At 45.2% G+C, this 9,497-nt stretch overlaps 1 long non-coding RNA gene across 1 annotated transcript in view; it reads left to right on the forward strand.

Annotated features, from left to right (window-relative positions):
• The first annotated feature begins 1,776 nt into the window (after positions 1–1,776).
• Positions 1,777–9,497, forward strand: part of LOC126403590 (uncharacterized) — an 11,299-nt gene continuing 3,578 nt past the window's right edge. The window contains exon 1 of the long non-coding RNA XR_007571333.1: positions 1,777–2,013. This is a non-coding gene — a long non-coding RNA (uncharacterized LOC126403590). The remainder of the gene's footprint in view (positions 2,014–9,497) is intronic.

A 9,497-nucleotide genomic window follows, 5' to 3' on the forward strand; every position in this document is an offset into this window, starting at 1 on the left:
ACACACACACACACACACATACACACACCCTGGCTTATCTGGACTGGGATTCCCTTGTTTTAGGAAAATGAGGACTTGGCCTGACTGAGTGGAGGGAGCGTGGGAGGACACGATGAGGGACGGGGGCTGGGTGAGTCGAGGGAAACCCTCACTCAGAGATTGATAACCTCCACTGACTTCTTGGTCTTTTTATATGTTTCACAGAGACGCTTTCATGAAGTCTCCGAGCAGTCCGATGGTTCATGTTTCTGGACTGTTACAGGAAGTGACCTCAGATCACCTCATGTTTCCTCCTCTTCTCCTTTGGTCGTAGAAATGATCGTAGATTTGTCTAACCTTTGATCTACTGATGCTGTGTTGATGTAAAATCAGTGATGTTGTTTAAAGAAGAGAACTAAAATGAGTGTGGGGCATTCAGGGTCTTAAAGAAATACCTTACCTTCCTAATGACCATGTGTAAATCAGTTTGTAACGCTGTGTTGCCTTCAATGTGTGAAGGAAACATTTTTCTTTCATGCCTCTATGGTAAACAGCCAACATACTGAAAAGTGTTGTGAACATCAGACTGGATGAATGAGTCTTGAGCTGTGTGACAGTTTGTCAACAGATGTTTGGTCTTTGATAAACGTAAACACCAATCAATCAATAAATCAATAAATTAATGTGTTCCCTGTTTTCCGTGGAGCAGCGAGAGAAAAAAGTTTCCTTCAGAGACTGAAGGTAACACAGCATGACGAGCTGATTCACGTGAGCGTTCAGGGTCTAACAATGAGTGTGGGCCATTCTGGAACTAAAATGAGCACCAGGCGTTTGAGAACGAAGTGTTGCATGTTCTGGAACCAAAACGTGCGCAGGGCACTTGGGAACTAAAAATTGGCCATGGGCATGGGCCATTCTGGCACTGAATATGTTAGGGAACTTAAAATTAGTGTGGGCCATTAGAGAACCTAAAATGGCCATTCTGAAACTACAGCGAGTGCAAGGCATTTGGGAACTGAAATGAGAGTTGGGCATTTGGGAACTTAAAACAGTGCAAGGGGGTTTGGGAACTAAAATGAACATGGGTGTTAGGGAACTTAAAATGAGCGAGAGCTGTTCAGGAGCTGAAGATGAGCATAGGCCATTCCAGAACTAAAACAAGCGCAGGGCATTTAGACACTAAAATGAACATGGGTGTTGGGGAACTTAAAATGAGAACCTGAATTCTGAAATGAGGGCTGGGTATTCTGGAAGTAATACAAGCTTGGGGCATTTGGTAATGAAAATGAGCGTAGGGTGTTTGGGCATCCTAAAATGAGTAAGGGCGTCAGTAAATTATTTTAAGATTTTGAACCTTTTCAGAAAATTCAGCAGACAAATTTAGATTTTTGAAACTAAAAATAGAAACTCAGTCAAAGTGCCCTCAAATATCACAACGACATTCTTAACTATTCTTGATTGAGTTGACTTCTGACGGCGTCAGCTGGGGGTCAGAGGTCAAACTGTCCGACATGATGTGTTGCTGTTGACTTTAAACTTGTGGTGTTTGTTTACATGTTGACAGATTCCTGTGACTCTCAGTCGCCTGACAGACGTAAAAAACACTCAGACCTTCAGCATGGTTATTGATTCAGGTAAGCAGTCACCTGTAAATCGATCAGGAAGTGTGAACTGAGATGTCCACACACACACACACACACACACACACACACACAGTGGACTGAAGTGTGTGTGCTGAAGTTGTACCTGATGATAATAACAATGCTGCTGATTTTTTCTTTTGGACTCGCTGTCTGAGGAAAACCAGACGAGCACTCCTCGCCCCCCAACCCCCCACCCCACAACACGTGGACCAGGAAGACATCCATGTGTAGAGAGAACCTGAGGAGATGTCTGTCCTCGAACCGCGGAGCTGGTTTCCATCAAACCCAGTTACATAATCCAGGACAGACTGGTCTGGGTCCAGGTCCAGTTGTCCTTGAATCCAGAGGGGGGACGTCAGATCCCTTGTCACACCTGCCTCCTTCCTCTAAGGTCAGTGTCAGAGTGACGAGTGACCTCCATCGATAAAGACGACCTCGACTCATCCAACCAATCACAGCTCACATACCACTCATTCCTCTGCTCCTTCAAAATAAAAGCCTCAGCTTCACGTGACGCTGTGAGCACACAGACACAGTCTGGATATTTGCACTTGTCAAAGTACGTTCTACAAAACTATAGTTTTCACCTTTAATCATTTACAGTGCGTTCGTGTGTGTTTGTGAAGTGTTAAAACATCAGACTGAATAAATCGGACTGGAGTTGTGTGACAGTTTGTGAAAAGATGTTCTGATATAGTTTTGTTTTTGTTAAGTGTGAACGCCATTGAATGAATGAATGAATCAATCAATCAATCAATCAATATTCGCTGTTTTCTGTGGAGGAAAAAGTTTCCTTCACAGATTAAAGGTAACACAGTGTGACTAACTGATTCACACATGGACATTTTAAAATGAGTGTGGAGCGTTCAGGGTCTCTAAACGAGCGTGGGCCATTCTGGAGCTAACATGAGTGTAGGGGTTTTTGTGAACAGAAGTGAGCACAGGGCGTTCAGGAACTAAAAGGAGCGTGGCGTATTTGAGAACTAAAATGAAAGCTGGGCATTCGAGAACTAAAAGAAGCATGGGGCGTTAGGGAACTTAAAATGAGCATAGGCATTCTGTAACGAAACAAATGCAGGGCACTTTGGAACAATGAGCGAAAGGCATTTGGGAACTAAAACAAGCACAGGTTATTCAGAAACTAAAATGAGTGCAGGGCATTTAGGAACGAAAACCAGCCAAGGCGTTTGGGAACTAAAACCAGGGCAGGGCATTCAGGAACTAAAACCAGTGCACGGCATTTGGGAACTTAAACCAGCACAGGACGATTGGGAACTAAACGTGTGGAGTGTTTGGGAACTAAAAATGACTGTAGGCCATTCTCTAGCTAAAATGTGTGCAGGGCATTTGGGAACTAAAATGAATGAAAGGCATTTGGGAACTAAAACAAGCACAGGTTATTTAGGAGCTAAAATGAGCACAGAGCATTGAGGAACGAAAACCAGCCAAGGCGTTTGGGAGCTAAAACCGGCGCAGGGCGTTTGGTAACTTAAACCAGCACAGGGCGTATGGGAACTAAAAATGAATGTAGGCCATTCTCTAACTAAAATGTGTGCAGAGCATTTGGGAACTAAAAAAATTTTCAAAGGCATTTTCTTTTTACTTTTTTTATGAGATTTATTTTTTTGGACACATCAACGCATTAAAAGAAGATGTTGACTTGGACATGTTTTTTTTTTTTTACTTTTTTTCTGTCATTTTATGAACCAAACATTTTAACGTCATTTCAGTGAACACACTCACTGGATAACTTTAAATAAAAATGATAGTTTGTTTTAGTTTCCTAGAAAGTTCTGCTCTGCTGTTGTTTAAAAATCTTCTATGTAGAGTTTGGACATTTGTCTCTTCAAGAAAGACGCAGGTACCCTCTGGATGTGTGGTGTCTTTATGTCAGTTGTTTTGTTCCTTTCATGGTAAAACGTGGTTGTTTGTTTGTTTGTTTGTTTGTTTGATTGACAGTAGAGTCAGCGGTCTGGTCCGTGGTGTGGTTGCTCCTCCTGTGTGTGTGTGTTCACCATCTGCTTTCATGGAGATTTTCCTCTGAGTTTCAAACAAAAGTTTTGAACCTGAACCGTCTCCTCCAAAAGACATCACTTAATCAGCGCTGGCCCCCACGTCTCCCACCGGGGACCGTCCAAACCGGGACCCTGATTACTTCAGCAGAGCAGAACTGGGGCCAGAAGAGAACCTGATTGTTTGAGCAGAGGCTGGATGTGGCTGACGGCCGGCTGACGGTCACATGAGGGGGCTCTGAATCGGAGGTTTTGGCTCTGCGGGGACGAGTGTTGAGGTTGGACTGGTTGTAATTATGCCTTCAGACTGATGTGGACGGTTGTTGCCTCTGGCTCCGGCCCGTAAAGATCTGAGTGCAGTAAACATCTCAGAGTCGTCCCACAGCCAGCACACACTCTTTATTGGCTCAAGAATTAGTTCAAAAAGCTCTTTTAAAATATAATTGTCCGTCCCTGAGGGGGCCCGGGGGGCCCGGAGCTGGACGGGGCCTCACGTGAGCTCGCTGTATGTTTTAATAAGACCGTTAAAGAACTGCTGCAGGTCCTGGTCTGCTTTCACTCAGCAGGAAAACCCCTCCGAGCAGAGGCTTATGTAACAGGCAGGCTGATGGATGACAGCAGGAACCTCACAAGTACTTTTTCTCACGAGTACTGAGCTGCACTACACACATCAGGTACTTTATGCTGCGTTTATCTCACAGCTTTAGTTTCATACACACAAAGAAGACTTTATAAAACCTGATCTTTAGTTATATGAAGTATTTTTACTCTGCGGTATTAGTACTTGTAATAAAGTAGTTTTACTGTGGTATCACTTCCTTTGGTCCGTATGAACCAGACGTAGTGACGTCAGCAGCTCCACATTAACTGAACAGGTGACGACGCCACAAGATGTTTTAATGGAGACAGATGACGTTTCCCAGAGTGCACTCTGATGTTTAGAAACTTTATCTGACTTCCTGACATCAGCTTGGCGGTCTGAAACTCGATCCCTCCGAGGACCAATCAGCTGTCTCGGAGTGTAAACAGGTGAAACAAAGAGCTTCATTCACAGTGGAGACCCCGCACTCTGTCATCAGCCACCTGTCAGCTCACGTCCAACACGCCTCTGTCAACAGTTTCACAACACGTGTTGGAGTTTGAGAGGATGAAGATGGACAGGGGGCGGGGCGGGGCGGGGTGGGGTGGTGGGGGGGTAGAGGAGGATTGAGGTTGTTGACTGATCAGTTCGGGCCTGTTGGTTTGTCACGGGGGGGATAAATGCTGAAGTCCAGCATGTGAGAAAAACCCTCTTATTCTGGATCTTTGGGGCCTCGTTCATCTGCTGCAGCTTCACAAAAGTTTCAACACGTTCCACTGATAACAAAATAAGAAAACGCACCAACGTTAAAATGCGCACGTTAATAGTGGGAAACAAAAGAATCCAAAATGCGATGGTAAAAATGCTCCATTTGTAAAATGCGCTTCAAACATGCTCCACAGTGACCACCACTGACTGACAGTAAAAATGCGCTTCAGTAGTCCACAAATGTATATATATTATATTTTAATAGTTTATGAGTTTATTAGAATTACTGAAGTATTTGTATTTCATTTAGTTAATTGTTTTATTTTACTTAATGAAGTCTCTCTGTTTAATTCAGACGTCCATAAATCTGCTCAGAAATCAGAGGGAAAAAACGTTTCACAACCTGCCTGAAGATTTAGAGCTGTGGACTTCAGACTTCCCCTCCTGAAAAGTTGTCTCTCTGGCAGCCTGGAATATTTCAGGTTCATCTTTCCTCACCTGGAGCTTCTTACTCTGATCAACATTTAAAACTCAGCAGCATGAAACTTTTGTTGTTGCGCTTTGCTGCTCTGCAAATCTGCACCCTGAGCCTCAGGCACAACATCAGATCTCATTAAGTGGCACTTTGTGCAGATCTGGCGACCTGCAGCTCGTTTACGTCATTACATTGGAAAACTGCGCTGCTGGAGGTGAAGTGCATAAAGACAAATATCTGTCCCTCAGACTGAAACTCAGATGCGCCCTGAACTGCGCCCGTGTCCAGGTCGTCCTGTCTTTAACTCGGAGAGACGTGTGTTTGTGTTGTCTCTCATCGCTCAGCTCTCCACATGTTTCCAATCTGCTGCTCTCATCACCGCCATTAAAGAGAAAATTAGATTACAGCACAGCCGGGGAGGCCTCCGACAACCGGGGCCCACGTCCAAACCGCCGCTGCGCTCACCCAGCCGGGATTCGCCTGGAGAACGCCGCGTCTGATTGGTCCTGGCAGGTCTGAGCCACAGAGCTGATTGGCTGAGAGTTCAGAGTGGGGTTAGGACACACAGGAACATGTATGAAGATTCCAACATACCAACACACGTCGTTAATCAGTGCATCAGTAAACAGCTGGGAGCTGGAAACAAGACATCAGGCTGCCAGGCAGGAAGTGTTGCAACACGTCGCTGTGGAGGCGCTTCTTGCAAAAGCATCAGTGTTCCACGTCACAGCTGTTGTTGTTTGTATCTGACAGGGGACGAAACCGTGAGGACGTTTTAAGGCACCTGATGGGTCAAACACAAGCTCGTCTTGGATGTTAGACATTAATGTTATTATTCAGTGTGACTTCTGAAAATCGCACTCGTAACTTGTAACTCCGTCAAATCTGCACACACACACACACACACACACACACACACACACACGAAACACATCTTTTTAGATTCAGTGTGATGTCCACTTTCAGAGGATTTCATTATCTCTGATGTCCTTTTAAAATAAACATCTATAAATCTGCTCAGAAATCAGAAAAGCGCTTCAGAACCCAAACAGGAAGTACTAACTGCTAATTCAACATACTTTAATAGATGTTAATGACATGACCTGTTCAAACCAGATGCACAAACCAACCACATGTTAAAACAAACCGCACGTAAGAGCAAACTGGACGTATTATATTAATACACAAACAACCAAAGTGAATAAAAACATGAGGCCAGAAAAAACATTGTTCGTATGTCGTTTGAGTCATGTTTGAAAAAAGAATCGTGTCCCTGTTTCTTTTGTGTTTCGAAGGTCCACCTGACTGAATCTGTTTGTGTCCTGATGCATGCTGGGAAACACTGCGCGCAGTGATAAACATGTTGGCTGTAAACAACATGTTGACTGGATTCCGAAACAAACAGAAACATCGTTTGTCATGTTTGAATCTTTAAATCTGACTCAAACCACGGAACATGAAGGAAACCCCCTCTGACGTTAACTCCACATCTGCTTCCAGTCACAGAGGAGTTTAATGTGCTCCAGACTCCACACACTGTCCCCATCCACCCGCCTCTGCACCCCTGCAGAGGAAACAAACCGCCCTGCAGCAGCTCAGCGTTCACGCACGTTACAGTCTGACATGTTCTCCTGTCAGGTGACGCAGCTCGACATATTGTCACGGTAACAGACTGTACGGAGTTATATGAGAACAATAGAGAGCGTTCTGTTCTCTGCACCTCGCACACGGATGACACATGTGTTTACAGAGAACATGTTGTTTAGTTTCAGACAAACACGTCAACTAAAAGAAGTGAAACAGACTGACCGACGGTGCTTTTACAGGAACACAGAAGAACTGACGTCAAAGAATTCAAAAAACATCCAGACGTGAAACTGAGTCACTGTGACGCAAAAACAAACTGCACACAAAAGAAACGTGACGCAAAAAAATTGAACTCAAGAACAATTCCGACGCACCTTTACCTTTACTGCTGATACTTTAACTACATGAGGATGATGATACTTGTGTACTTTCACTGCTGATACTTTAACTACATGAGGATGATGATACTTGTGTACTTTTACTGCTGATACTTTAACCACACGATTCACAGATTTGTTTGACATCAGAAACTTGTTTTGGTGAGGCAGTTGGCATAAGGCGTCCATGTGATGTCACGTGGGGCAGTGGTTTACAGGCATGTGTTGGCGACTGGAACACCTTCCACCTCAACGACGGCGTCTGTTCAGTGTCAGAGCTGCTGCCTTCACTGAACGCCGCAGCATGCGGAGAAACCAGCTTCACGCTGCTGAGGTGCCCTGCAGCTGGTGGGGAACCCTCAGAGTCCTCGCTGGGAGGCCGAACTCTCCCACGCTGGTGACTCATGATGGGACTCAGTCTCCCCCAGAAACCAGCACACAGGAAACACCCAGATCTGACCTCTGATCAGAACCAGACCTCAGATCCTCTCTTTGTCAGCAGTATTTGCGTTGCCGCGGTGACGCTGTGTGTTTTCACGCCGCCGCTGGATGATTTGTGACGGTGGATTCTGTTTCTGGTGTTTCCTGACTTGACATAACGAGGAGTTTTCAGCTCGTTAGAGACGCAGCATGGCCTCGGCCAAGGATCTGATTTTAGGCCGATGACCTCAGCTGGCCGCTGCTCTGCACCATTAAATAATAACATCATAATAATAACGTTTGTTTTGGTGATTAAATGTCATTTGTCTTCATGTGTGTGGACGTGGAGCGACTGAGAGCAGGTGGAACGCACAGCTGCAGCCTCACAGAGTCCGTCTCCTGCTCTTTAATCCTGCTGCTGTCAGTTTGTTGGACGGGCGTCGCTATTTGTGTCGGAAAGACACAGAAAACACTCTTGTTGCTGCTGTGCTAATTAAATGCTTGCATAACTCTGTGTGTTCCACAGAGAAGTGTTGATACTGTATGATGCAGGTTTTTCCCACAAAGGAGGAATTCCCAGTAAACATGAGTCACAAACTGGCCTTGTTTTAATGTCCTGTCATGGACCGTGTTGGCTCAGTGCTGATGCTTCACTGGGACGAGTCGATAAGTAGAATCAGTTTGCTGGAGCTGCTGAAGGTGCAGCGTGTCCCTGAAAAGCACCCACGTTTAGGGTCTGAAAAGTCACAGAAAAACATCAACAGTTTCCTAAAAAAAATTCAACATCGCTGTGGTTAATGTGTGGTTGTGTTCAGGCACAAAAACTACTCTGTTATGGTCAGGAAGAGATGACATGTTTTGGATTAAAATACCTGGTTTGTAAGGGCACAATCGCAGCAGTGAAAGCACCAATGGGCCCCTAAAAAAGACCCACTTGTGGGGGCTGAAAAGCTGAAGGAAAAACAGCATTGGGTCCCTTAAGAAAAAAACATTTGGTGTCTTGAAAACAAAGTGATGTTCCCTAAAAACCACTGATGTTTAGGGTCTAAAAAGCTGCAAGAAGAACAGTGCTGTTCCCTAAAACCACAATTTTGGGGGCTAACAGCCCAGAGGAAATACAGTAACGGTTCCCTAAAAATGCAGTTTGGGGTCTATAAAGCTGCAGGAAAGACAGCGTAGAGAAAAAAACATTTGGTTTCTAAAAAGTTGCAGGAAACGACGTGATGGTGCCTGAAAACCACTGACGTTTAGGGTCTAAAACTCGAAAGGGAAAAACAGTGACACTTCCCTAAAACACTCACATTTTAGGCCCAAAAAGCCACAGAAAAACAGTGACCAGCCCCTAAACACACAGTTTGGGGGGTTAAAACCTGCAAGAAATATGGCGACAGTTCCCCCAAAAAGCAGCCATGTTTAGGGTCTAAAGGCCCTGACACACCAAGCCGACGGTCGGCCGTCGGTGAGCGTCTGTCGGCCTAGTTTTTGCGGTGTGTCCCGCACCGTCGGCACTTTGGCGTCGGCGGCTTTTCAGCCGATTGAGCATGTTGAATCAGTGGCGGAGCTTGTCGGTGAGAGAGATCACTCTGATTGGCTGTTCAGGTTTTATTTCCTCGCCCCTGTAGGCGAGTGAATCTGCCTGTAGTGAAACCGGGGCTAACCGGTGCTTCCTCCTCAGGCTCCACTTCACCAGCTGCCCCACAGACCCGCTGCTTCTTC

The sequence above is a fragment of the Epinephelus moara genome, chromosome 16, assembly GCF_006386435.1.
Source record: "Epinephelus moara isolate mb chromosome 16, YSFRI_EMoa_1.0, whole genome shotgun sequence".
NCBI lineage: Eukaryota > Metazoa > Chordata > Actinopteri > Perciformes > Serranidae > Epinephelus > Epinephelus moara.